At 44.3% G+C, this 12271-nt stretch overlaps 1 long non-coding RNA gene across 1 annotated transcript; it reads left to right on the top strand.

Annotated features, from left to right (window-relative positions):
- The first annotated feature begins 253 nt into the window (after positions 1–253).
- Positions 254–12004, top strand: LOC109300980. The gene is made up of 3 exons (XR_002098381.1): positions 254–371; positions 7700–7703; positions 11992–12004. It is a non-coding gene; the product is annotated as an uncharacterized LOC109300980 (long non-coding RNA).
- The last annotated feature ends 267 nt before the right edge of the window (positions 12005–12271 follow it).

The raw sequence follows: 12271 nt of genomic DNA on the forward strand, positions 1-12271 counted from the left end.
CTAAAATTGCTGCATATCTTTATGGAATATATTTTAACAAGGCTGTAATCAGGCTAGAATAAACTAATGCACAGTTAAAAGAGATGGAAGGTGCTCTGTATATTTTCCCCTTAGAATGCTGCTCTGGATTGGGAGACTGACTCAGTGGTTATGGGTATGCTCTTAGGCTTCTCTTTCTTGCATTCAAAAGCAAATCAACTACACAATGAGATTTGCTAGCATAGGTTTCACAACTTCCCATGGCAATCTAGTCCACTGCTTCATTGTTATAATAGTGAAGAAGTTTTTCCTAATCTCCAATCTAACCCTACTTTGCTGCAAATTCAAGCCATTGTTCTGCATTCTGCTCTCTGCAGCAAGAGGGAAAAGGTGTTTTCCATCTTCTCTGTGGAACCCCTTTAGGTATTTACCCCTTTAGGTATTTTAAGACTGCTATGATGTGCTATGAAGTGCCTTTTCCACAAGCTGAACATGCCTATTTCCTGCAGCCTCTTCTTGTGTGATTTGCCTTCCAAACCCTTTATCATTTTTGTCGCTTGCCTCTGGGCCCTTTCTATCTTCTCCACATCCTTTTTAAAATGTAGAGCCCAAAACTGCATAAGGGCACTCCAGATGAGACCTAACTAGTGCCAATCACAGAGGCAGTATTGCCTCCTGTGTTTTGGGATTGGAAAAGGCCAAATATAGCGTCCATCTTTAAGACAGTGAATAAGGAGGATCTGGGGAAATACAGATCAGTCAGTCTCACCTCAGTCCCTGGAAAAATCATGGAGCAGGTCCTCAAAAAACTGATTTCTAAGTACTTGGAGAAAGTAATTAGGAACAGTCAGCATGGATTCACCCGGGGCAAGTCATGCCTGACCAAACTGATTGCCTTCTCTGATGAGATAACTGAAACCTTGAGTGCCTGGTGCCTCCTGAATCTGGTGGAGGGCACCCACAGAAGCTACTGGTGATGGCAGCCCTGTCAGGGGGAGCACAAGCCCTGCTGACAGCATCAGTGTCAGCCTCTGGGGGGGGACACTGGCCCTGTCAGGGGGGGCATGTGCACCCCCTACTAGTTGGCTATGACTGAAACTGTGGTTGTAGGGAGAGGAGTGAACATGATATACCTTGACTTTAGCAAAGCTTTTGATATGGTCTCCCACAAAATTCTTGCAAGCAAGCTAAGGAATTCCAGGTTGTGTGAATGTACTGTACGGCTGCCTATACCCATGCTTGGGTGTGTATGTATATGGGGGGGGTCATTTTCATTACAGCAGTTCCTGGACAGCTGCTCTAATTAAAATCACTCACCATCACATGTATTAAGCCCCCCCCCCCCACATTTTTAAATGGCTATGGGATGCTTTAAAGCATAGTTGATGAGGTTTAGATAAAGTGCCAGCATGGCCCTTTTAAAATGTGGAGGCTTAATACACATGATGGTGAGGCAACACTGGAACATTCTAATTAGAATGTGGAGCAGACTTAATCAAGTCTGCTCTGATGCATTGTAATTAGAATGTAAATAAGCATATGTATAGGCAGCCTAGAGTGGATAGAAAATTGGCTGGATTGTCAGGCTCAGAGAGCAGTAATTGATGGCTTGATGTCCAGTTGGAAGCTGGTATCAAGTAGAGTGCCCCAGGGGTCAGTCCTGGGGACAGTTTTGTTCAATATCTTCATTAATGACCTGGAAGATGGGATAGAGTGCATCTTCAGCAAGTCTGCGGATGACACCAAGCTGTGGTGTTCAGTAGACATGCTGGAAGGTAGGACTAGGATTCAGAGTGACCTACACAAATTGGAGGATTGGGCCAAAAGAAATCTCATGAGGTTCAACAAGGACAAGTGCAAAGTCCTGCACTTAGGACAGAACAATCCTATACACCAGTACATGCTGAGGACTGACTGGCTAAGCAGAACTGTGCAGAGAAGGACCTGGGGGTTGCAGTGGACAATAAGCTAAATATGAGCCAATAGTGTGCTGTTGTTGCAAAAAAGGCTAACAGCATTCTAGGATGCATTAGTATTACCGTGTCGCAGGGCACTAAGGTGCCTGCTCCTTTAAGAGCAGAAACTGCCTAGGGAGAGGGCCCTAAGAGCCAGACTAGAGGCTAGTTTTCTTTCAGCAGGCAAGAGGCAAAGAGCTCTCAGAGAAGAAGCTCACCAGAGAGGCTTGACTGTCTGTTTTACTCTGGGTAGGATTAAAGGGCTCCAGCAGCTCACCAGATACCCTGTCCTACAAGGCACAGACCCCCTCACCAGTGTGGGGCATGGAGATGGGTTTGTGGAGAGCCTTGTGAGGACAAGAGGCTGAGCTATAGCAAGGCCCCAGGAGAGACAATGTTTAAATACCATCTGTGAGGCTTGGGGTGTGGTAAAGGGGTGGTTTTGGAGCCATACATCTAGCCCATAAGGCTGAGGATGTCCTGTGAGACATCCATTTTGAAGCAGGATCCAAAAGGGGTCTAAGAACCCACAGGGTTCAGTGGGGTCCATGAAGATTGTGTCCAGAATACAGTCTTGAGAGCAGCTTCCCAATTTATTAGAATTACCAGCAAGACATGGCAGGCGAGAATGAGGGTGTCCGTGGGGCAGGATTGGCATGCTCATGGAGCCTTAGGGGTATCATGGCCATCCACACCATGACAGAGTGTTGCCAGCAGATTTTTGGATTGCCATGAAGAAGTGATGGGTGCTGGTAGTTAGAGACTCCCTTCTGTGGGGGATTGAGGGATCCATCTGCTGGCCTGAATTGTTGTCCTTGGAGGTCTGCTTTTTGCCTGGAACCCAAATCCAAGATGTCATGGAATGATTACCAAGCCTTGTCTGATTCTATGACTACTACCACATGCTGCTCATCCATGTGAGCACCAATGATACTGCCAGAGGTGACCCTGAGCAGATCAAGAGTGACTACAGGGCTCTGAGTGAAAGAGTGAGGGTGATGGCAGCACAGATGGTGTTCTCCTCAATCCTTCAGGTTAAGGGGAAGGGCTTGAGCAGGAGCAGATACATCCTGTAGATCAACAGTTCCCAAGGTGGTGCCTGCGGGCATCATAGCACCCCCCAAGGTTTATTCAGGTGCCCACAGGGGATTGATTGGATTGATCTAAATACTTTAGTATCTATTGATCTAAATACTTTAATATTCATACTGACACTTGCTTCTTTTTCTTTTAAATTTGAGTGTGCCTTTGGGCACATAAACTTTGGGAACCCCTGCTGTAGATAAATGTATAGCTTTGCAGCCAGCAGGGATTTGGCTTCTGCGACCAAGATATATTGTTCCAAGAAGAAGAATTTCTAGGAAGAGAAAAGATCCATCTTGTGAAGAGAGGACAGAGCATCTTTACAGACAGGCTCAGTAACCAAGCAAGGAGGGCTTTAAATTGGGTTCACCCAGGAGATGGAGACTAAAGACTTGAGATAAGTGGAGAAGCAGGAGAGCTGCAGGAAGCACAAACAGAAGGGGGCAACAATGGAGGACTTCTCATTATTTCTGAGAAAATAGAACAATCAGCTAGTTATCTCAGGTGCTTCAGGTGCCTGTACATGAATGCACAGAGCATGGGAAGCAAGCAGGAAGAACTGGAAGTCTTCACACAGTCTAGAAACTGAGAATTGGTGGGATAGATTCCATGACTGTGGAGTACTGTCATGGGCTGTGTGTAGATGAAATGAGGGACGTGTGTGCACAACACTTTAAAGCAGGCTAAATGCTTTTGCACCACTGTAATAGTTTCAGTGTTTGCACATCTTGGTGGTGTATTGCAGGCTCTGCTCAAGAGAGGGGAAAAAAAAAGTGGCAAGCCTGATCTTCCTGCCTGCCTCCCCAGAGCCAATGTTCCCTCTTTGGTGTAGCGATCCATGAGTGCACGCTGCTTTGGTCTGTTCATGAAATGATCATGCCTCTCCCTTTCAGCATGCACTGTTTTGGTCCACCCCAGTAGCTTGGCCAAAGCTTCCCAGTGGGTCAGAGTATCAGTGTCTACCCTTAAGCCTGTCCCACTTTGCTGGTACAGTTAGAATGAGGCTCCCAGCTCTTCAGTTCTCAGTGGCTCCTCTTTGGAAGCTGGACATGGGGAATTCCTGCATTTAAGAGCATAAGACTAGAAGGGACCTGCTGGGAAATCCCAGGTGGGGCCCCTGCACATGCTGGCAGAGAACTGTGCAAAGGGGTCCACAATATCTACTCCAGCCCCTTTCGCACACTGTAGAGCCGGTGAAGCCACTGGCCCAAAACCCCACTGTGGGCCACGGGATGGGAGCAGGACATATAATGGGAGCACCGAAACTTTTTCCATGGCAGTGGCAGGGTGTTTCTTGAGCAAGATGTGTTCAAACAGACCTAGACAGCTGACCATGCCCCATGCTAGAGGCAGGCAAAACCCTACAGTCGTTGTACCTGGGAAGTCTCTCAATACATCCAGGGGCACCAGCACCCCCTATCCCAGCCCATCTCCCACCTCTGGCTGTGGCAAATGTCCAGGGCTTAAAGCTGAGAGGGGCAAGCTCTTTCTTGCTCCTTCAGGTGACCAGCAGAAGTCCTGCAGCCTGGGGCTATGACCCATCAATCTCCTCTCAAGGCAGGTTCTCCATTCCTCTAACTGCCCTGGCTGGGGAAGCACATGGTGTTGGGGCTCAGGGAGAAGCTTGTTCGAAGGGGCTGAGGAACGGAGCAGTTCCCTGGAGCAGGTGGAGCCCATGTGATGCCTGGCTGTGCCTCAGCCCCTGCCCCCATCTTGCTTCAGGGAGGAGCCACTGCCTGCACCGTGCCACTCTCCCCCCCCCCGTGGGGATGCTGGCATAGTGAGTGGAGCAGAGTGGCTCCTGCAGAGCCAAGCAGTAACTTACCGCTGGTAAGTGTTTTGCACCAGCCCTGCTGCATCCACCCCACTCTATGGCCAAAGTTTACAGGAAGCTGCAGCCCAGCTCTTCTCCAGGCAGGTGCGTGGCATTAAAAAGTTACTGCACAGCAACACTTTTTATTGTGCGCAGCCACACACACATGCAGCTTAGAGGGAACCTTGCCCGGAGCCTGCCTTCCCACCTAAGCTGCATGGGGGCCTCATGCTTCTCTCCACAGCTGCAGTGGCAAATGTTTCACGCCAGCCCTGTTGTCTCCACCCTGCTCCATGCCCAAAGTTTACAGGAAGCCGCAGCCCAGCTCTTCTCCGGGCAGGTGCGTGGCATTAAAAAGTTACTGCGTGGCACAGATGCAACCTTCTCTGGAGCCTGCCTGCCCACCTGAGCTACATGAGGGCCTGGTGCTTTTCTCCATGACTCCAGGACCAACCAAGCTTGGTGCCTGTGGGGAGGTGCCACCTGTGGGGGGCCACCACTGTTACGGAGGGAAGCACCAGCCCCCCTGCAGCCCAGGGACTGCTCTACCTGCTGGAAGTTCACCCTCCCCTCACCACTGCTGGAGAGGCAGGTAAGTCAGCAGGGTATGTGCATGACATGGGGGTTTAAATGGCGCTAAATTGAAGCAGTGTTTTTAAAAACACACCACATCAATTTAAGGCCCACGTTTTGTCTACTCATGCTCAAGGATGGGTACAAACTGTTGAGGAAGGACAGGCAGGGGAGAAGAGGAGGAGTTGTTACATTATATGTATGATTTCTCAGCATTCTAGTATGAAATTGGAGATAGGCCTGTTGAAAGTCTCTGGGTTAACGTTAGAGGGGAGAGCAACAAGGGTGATGTCATGGTGGGTGTCTGCTATAGACTACCAGACCAGGAGGATAAGGTAGATGAGGCTTTCTTCAGACAACTAGCAGAAGTTTCCAGATCACAGGCCCTGTTTCTCATGTGGGACTTCAATCACCCTGATATCTGCTGGGAGTGCAATACAGCAGTGCATAGGAAGTTTTTGGAGAGAGCTGTGGACAACTTCCTGTTGCAAGCATTGGAAAGACCAACTAGGGTCCAAGATTTTCTTGGCCTGTTGCTCACAAACAGGGAAGAAGTGGTGAGGGAGGTAGAAGTGGATGGCAACTTAGGCAGCAGTGACCATGAGATGATTGACTTCAGGATCCTGACAAAAGGAAGAAAGGAGAGCAGCAGAGTAAGGACCCTGGACTTCAGAAAAGCAGACTTTGACTCCCTCAAGGAACTGATGGGTAGGATCCCCTGGGAGGCTGCTGTGAGGGGGAGAGGAGTCCAAGAGAGCTGATTATATTTTAAAGAAACATTATTGAGGGCACAGGAACAAACCATTGTGATGTGCAGGAAGAATAGCAAATATGGAGGGTGACCAGCTTGGCTTAGCAGAGAACTCTTTGGTGAGCTTAAACACAAAAAGAAAGCTTACAAGAAATGGAAGCTTGGACAGATGACTAGGGAGGAGTATAAGAATATTGTTTGGGCATGCAGGGATGAAATCAGGAAGGCCAAAGCGCAACTGGGGGCGGCATGCAAGGGACATGAAGGGTAACAAGAAGGTTTTCTATGAGTATATTAATAACAAGAGGAAGGTCAGGGAAAGTATGGCTCCATTACTGAATGGAGGAGGCAACCTATTGACAGATGATAAGAAAAAGACTGAAGTACTCAATGTTTTTTTTTCTTGGTCTTCACAGGCAAGATCAGCTCCCAGACTACTGCACTGGGCAACACAGTTCAGGGTCAGCAGAGCCACTGACTGTTATCTTTGAGAATTTGTGGCAACTGGGAGAGGTTCCAGATGACTGGGAAAGGACAAATACAGTGTCCATCTTTAAGAAAGGGAAGAAGGAGGATCCAGACAACTACAGACCCATCAGCTTTGCCTCAGATCCTAGAAAAATCATGGAGCAGGTCCTCAAGGTATCTGTTTCTAAGCATTTGGAGAAGAAAATGGTGAGGAACAGTCAGCATGGATTCACCAAGGGCAAGTCATGCCTGACCAACCCGATTACCTTCTATGAGAACATAACTGGCTCTGTGGATGAAGATATTCTTTGACTTTAGCAAGGCTTTTGATATGGTCTCCCACAGCATTCTTGCAAGCAAGCTAAGGAACTATGGGTTTGTTGAATGAACTCTGAGGTGGATATAAAGCTGCCTGGATCACTGGGTTCAATGGGTAGTGATCAATGGCTCAGGGTCTTATTGGCAGCTGATATCAAGTGGAGTGCCCCAGAGGTCGGTCCTGGGGTTGGTTTTGTTCAGTATTTTCATTAACGATTTGGAAGATGGGATGGATTGCACCCTAAGCAAGTTCACGGATGACACCAAGCTCTGGGGAGTAGTAGATATGCTGCAGGTTAGAGCTAGGATTCAGAGTGACCTAGACAAATTGGTTGATTGGTCCAAAAGAAATCTCATGAAGTTCAACAAGGACAAGTGCAAAGTCCTGCACTTTGGATGGAAGACGCCCATGCACTAACTGGCTAAGCAGCAGTTCTGCAGAAAAGGCCCTGGGGGTTACAGTGGACAATAAGTTGGAGTGAGTCCACCATGTGCCCCTATTGCCAAGAAGGCTAATGGTATGCTGAGCTGCATTAGTAGGAATATTGCCAGCAAATCGAGAGGAGTGATTCTTCCCTTCTATTCCACAGTGGTGAGGCCAAATCTGGAGTACTGTGTCCAGTTTTGGGCCTCCCACTACAGAAAGATTGTGGACAAGATGGCGAGTGTCTAATAGTGGTTCCAAAGAGGATGGAGCTAGAATGTTCTTAGTGGTGGCAGATAACAGAAGCAGGAGCAATGGTCTCAAGTTGCAGCAAGGGAAGTTTAGGTTAGATATTAGGAAGAATTTTCTCACTAGGAGAGTGGTAAAGCACTGGAACAGCTCACCCATAGAGGTTATGGAATCTCCATCCTTGGAGGTTTTTAAGACCCAGGTAGACAGAGCCTTGGCTGGGATGATCTAGTTGGGGATGGTTCTACTTTGAGTAGGGGGTTGGACTAGATGACCTCCAGAGGTCCCTTCCAACCCTAATTTTCTATGATTCTGTGATTCTATATCTGCAGCATTTCCTTCATTAATGAAGTAATTACTCTGTCAAAGAAGATCAAATTTGTTTGCCACAATTTGTTTTTAGTAAATCCATGCTGACTGCCTGTGATCAGCCTTTTCTTCCAGATGCTTGGAAATGGACTTCCTTAAGATACACTCCAGTAACTTCATAGGTATTGAGTTGAGGCTAACTGCTGTGTAGCTCCCCAGACCTTGCTTACTGCATTTTTTAAAGAGGGGAACTACATTGACCTGTCTCCCATGACTTCATGAATATCGTTGCCAAGGGCTCCAAGATCTCTTTCTCTAGTTCTTTTAGTACTCTGGGATGAAGTTCATCAGTCTTGCTGACTTGAATTCATGTAGACCTGTCAAAAGCTCTCTGACTGTCCCTTTTCTCATCACTCAGCCTGTCCTCTTCCTTATGTAGGAAATTTTTATTAGGTGCCTGGCTACATCTTAATTTTTTTTGTCAGGACTAAGGCAAATTAGTTGTTTAGTAGCTGTATCTTCTTTGCATCTTCTGTTAAAAGTCCCACCTGACCAGTTAACTGTAAATCCACATATTCCTTGGTCTGTCATTTCTGGCCAAAATACTTATAGCACCTCTTCTTTAATCACAGAACTGCATTATCTGCACATTCTGTAAACATGTACTGTATGTTCATGTATTAATATGTGAGTGTTATTTAAATCCTTAATCAGAATAGGGAGATCTAAGTCCCAGTTCTAGCTCTGTCAAAAGCTTTATTGTAGAGAAATGGGCATGTTACTTGTCCTTTTTGTGTCTTAGGATCTCCATCTGCAAAACTAAGTGAAAATAATAGTTATTGACCTCTCAGGATTAGTTGAATTTATTAATGTCCATAAAGTTTAAAGATGCCTTGCTTAATGAGGAAAATATTAGAAAGAACTGTTTCTACACACATGGGAAAATAAAGTAGGGCTGTGTCTGCATCATGCAAGAAGGTCGTTGTTGGCTGTCAAACACATTTATATTGCTCTTTTTAAAGAGATAGATACTGCTGCACCCTTGTAGCAATTTAGTAGGCAAGAAAAGTGTGGTAAAATTCAACCATGTACCTGAAATACTCATTTAATCTATATAATTCTACCATATTGCCCACTAAAATAATAATTTCAGCTCTTGACCTTGGATTTGCTGGTATGTGACTTTTGCCTGCCAGAATTCCCTAGATAGTGAAAAAAAGGTGTGGGATGACGGAAAGGTTGGTATCTAAGTATAATATTATGTCTGATCAGATCTGGTGGCACTGTTTATCAAAACAGGTTCCCTATTACAGCTGAGGTAAAGCCCCACCCAGTTCCACCTTACCTACCATGGACCCTACCTAGAGCACATCAGTGCCCCCGTGCAGACCCTTGACTCCTATGGAGATAGGAGAGACCCTGGACCCACCCTCCTACATGGATACTGCCTGACTTACCCATACTATTCCTGGCTCCCCAGATGCCACCACTACAGACCCTACTTGAAGGGCCTGCTGAAGAGTGAAGATCTGTGCTGGATCTGAGTTGGTCCCACAGGGGTAAAGATCTATTTGGCTGCTGGAGAGGAGACTGACAGGCATGAGAGACAAAAAAGATCTGCTGTCTAACAGCCTGCAAGTTAGGGGAAGGAGGGGGTATTGTTGGGGGGAGAAAAGCTGGGGGTGTTCCCTTGGGGAACCAGCCAGTCAGCCCTGAACTGTGTCTCAGACTGCTGTCAGCTGTGTCCCAAAGGATGCTGGGATACATGTTCTGGTATCCCTGGCTGGATGCTTTTAGCATTGCAGGCTGTTTGTTTGCAGAACATGCAGACAGCTCTTTGTATAGGTTGCACAGGTTAAGCTGTTTGAAAATCAAGCAGTTGAACTTCAGCCAGCTGATCTGAACCTTTGTACACACCCATAGTGGAAGAAGAGTTCATTGACCCCTCCTGTTTTAAATGAGAATTCTAGAAAAGCATGGGAATGGATATCCTTCCTTCACGGCTTCTTACCTCCAGATAGTTTAAGTTTCCAACCAGCAATCTAAGACATGAGTGCTCTGATTTGAAAAATAGGGGACAAGATTGTTTGCTGGTGTAAACTGGTTAAAGCCTTTGAAGTCAATGAAACTATGTAGTCAACAGTAGTCAGTGTTTAGCTCAAGATTTACTAAACACAGAAGGTAAAGTTCATGTTAAAAATTGGAATAGAATTATAAATCTTGTAAAAAAGAAACTACAAAAATCTTACCCAATACTTGCCTCAGAAGTTTATGGGTGTCTTCCCTTTGATTTCAATTGATTTTAGATCAGGTTCTCAGATATATCGTCCTTTAATACAAAGTATAAAAACAAGTAACTTCCTGTTTGATGAGTGGAAATCAGTACTTAGTCTCTTGAACTTCTGTGTTCTTCTGTAGGAAAAAAGCAGCATATTCTGCTAGTTTAATGGGCCAGGTCACATTAGGAGTGCTGCTAAATATAGATCATCTCTGTAAAGTTGTGCAACCCTGTATAAGGAGGTGGGCAGTACTTCTGTTACTCCAACTATTATATTACTGCACAATTTTCTAGTTATAGACCATAGTTTAGACAGGTAATATGCTTCTTCTTTTTTGATTAAACTGATTTAAACAATACAGACTCAGTTTAAATTTTTTTAGCATCCGTTTCCCTAGAAACAAACCTTCATCCAGATGAATATTTATGAGATTAAAATGCAGAAGGGTGCAAACATGGCAAGTCAAAACTTGGCTTCTAATTTCCTGTAATATCCACAAGCATTTTTTCCTCTATTTGCCCATTCCTAATCCAGCTTTCTTCCTTTCACATATTCCTATTATCATTTCAAAGAAAAAAAAAGAACAGAGAGAATTCACAATATGCGTTTCTTTTACACTTTCTTTTTAATAAAATCAAACATTATTATTTTTCTACAAGATTCCCACTGACTTCCTTTTAATCAAACAACTACTATACCTATTATTCACTGTTTCATTTATTTATTAATTGAATTATTGAGAAACAGTACTCAATGATTCACATAAATGTCTCTTGAACTGTCCAGTAGAGTTATAAATAAAGAAGGGCAAAAGAAAGATGCACTTCAAAAGTTCCTGGGTTAAAGTTAATATGAAAGAAATCACCATGGGTTATTTGCATTAACTAATGATGACCTGAAATCAAAGACAAACCCTGGTGAAACTTCAGCTTTCAAGGTAATATAACTCTGAAATGTCTACTGGAATCTTCCAAATCTGAAATTTAAACTATTGTAATAGGCTATCAAAATTGTCATGCTGGCTCAGCAGATTGAGTGATGTGTTTAAGATTGATGGTTTTTAGAAGCTCTGCGGAAGTAAAATCGTTCCATCCAAATGGCCATAAGCAACTTTTTGTGTCCAATTATCAAAAACAAGCTTAACAAAATCTGTCAAGCACTGAACTGAGCTTTGAAATCATGCTGCAAAGTGATAAAAAGATTTCCCTTCAAGGAAAAGTTTTACATAGATTAGTAAACATTTCTTGTAATTTAATGCTTCCAAAATAGTAATTAATATCAAAAGAAGATAATTCCCTTTTTAGTTCAAACATACCCTAAAGGTTTAAATGTTACTTTTGTCTACAAGTCTTTGACAATACATTGAAGTATGCAAGCACAAATGGTGAGGATTTTTCATTAACACTGACAGTCTCTAAGTGCTCACAAATCTGCTCCAGTAGAAATCAGTGATTAAGTGGAATTAATTAGTATAATTCTGATCAGAGATTCTCTCAGTATTAGTTTAACAGGAATTAGTAATCAACCATTCTTTGTGTTCCTTTTAATGTATGCCTCCAATTTGACTGTGAACATTAAAAATAGAGCTGGAAGAGTTTTTGGATGCCTTGCTGTATGCTCTTATCTCTTTAAAAGATAAATAAATGGAAGACAAGCTCACAAGAAGAAACTTAATTAAAATCACAAGAGAAATTAAAATGGAGGAAAATGAGGACAACAAAGATTTCTTCCAGCTCTGTTCTGTAGGATCTACAGCAGGAGAGTTAATGAAACTAGGGAGAAAAAAAAAGAATGTGTTTTCTCCTAGTTCATTGTAAACTAGACTTCCAAAGCGTTCAGTTCAACACAAATGATTTTCCCTTAGGCTTTTCTGAGCTTTCCAGCTGAGAACTGAGGCTAGTTTTTGTCCAACTTGGCTGGAGAATTAAGAGAGAAAATAACATACAAAAAACTCCCACAGCAAACAATTTTTTGTGATGGGTACTCTGAATCAGTGTTACCAACAGGATGGCATCTTGTGATACTCGCTGTTCTTGCTTTTGCTGAAATTGAGATACTGCAGAAGAATCT

Source organism: Gavialis gangeticus, unplaced genomic scaffold (genome assembly GCF_001723915.1).
Source record: "Gavialis gangeticus isolate Ggan-Ray unplaced genomic scaffold, GavGan_comp1, whole genome shotgun sequence".
NCBI classification, from domain to species: domain Eukaryota; kingdom Metazoa; phylum Chordata; order Crocodylia; family Gavialidae; genus Gavialis; species Gavialis gangeticus.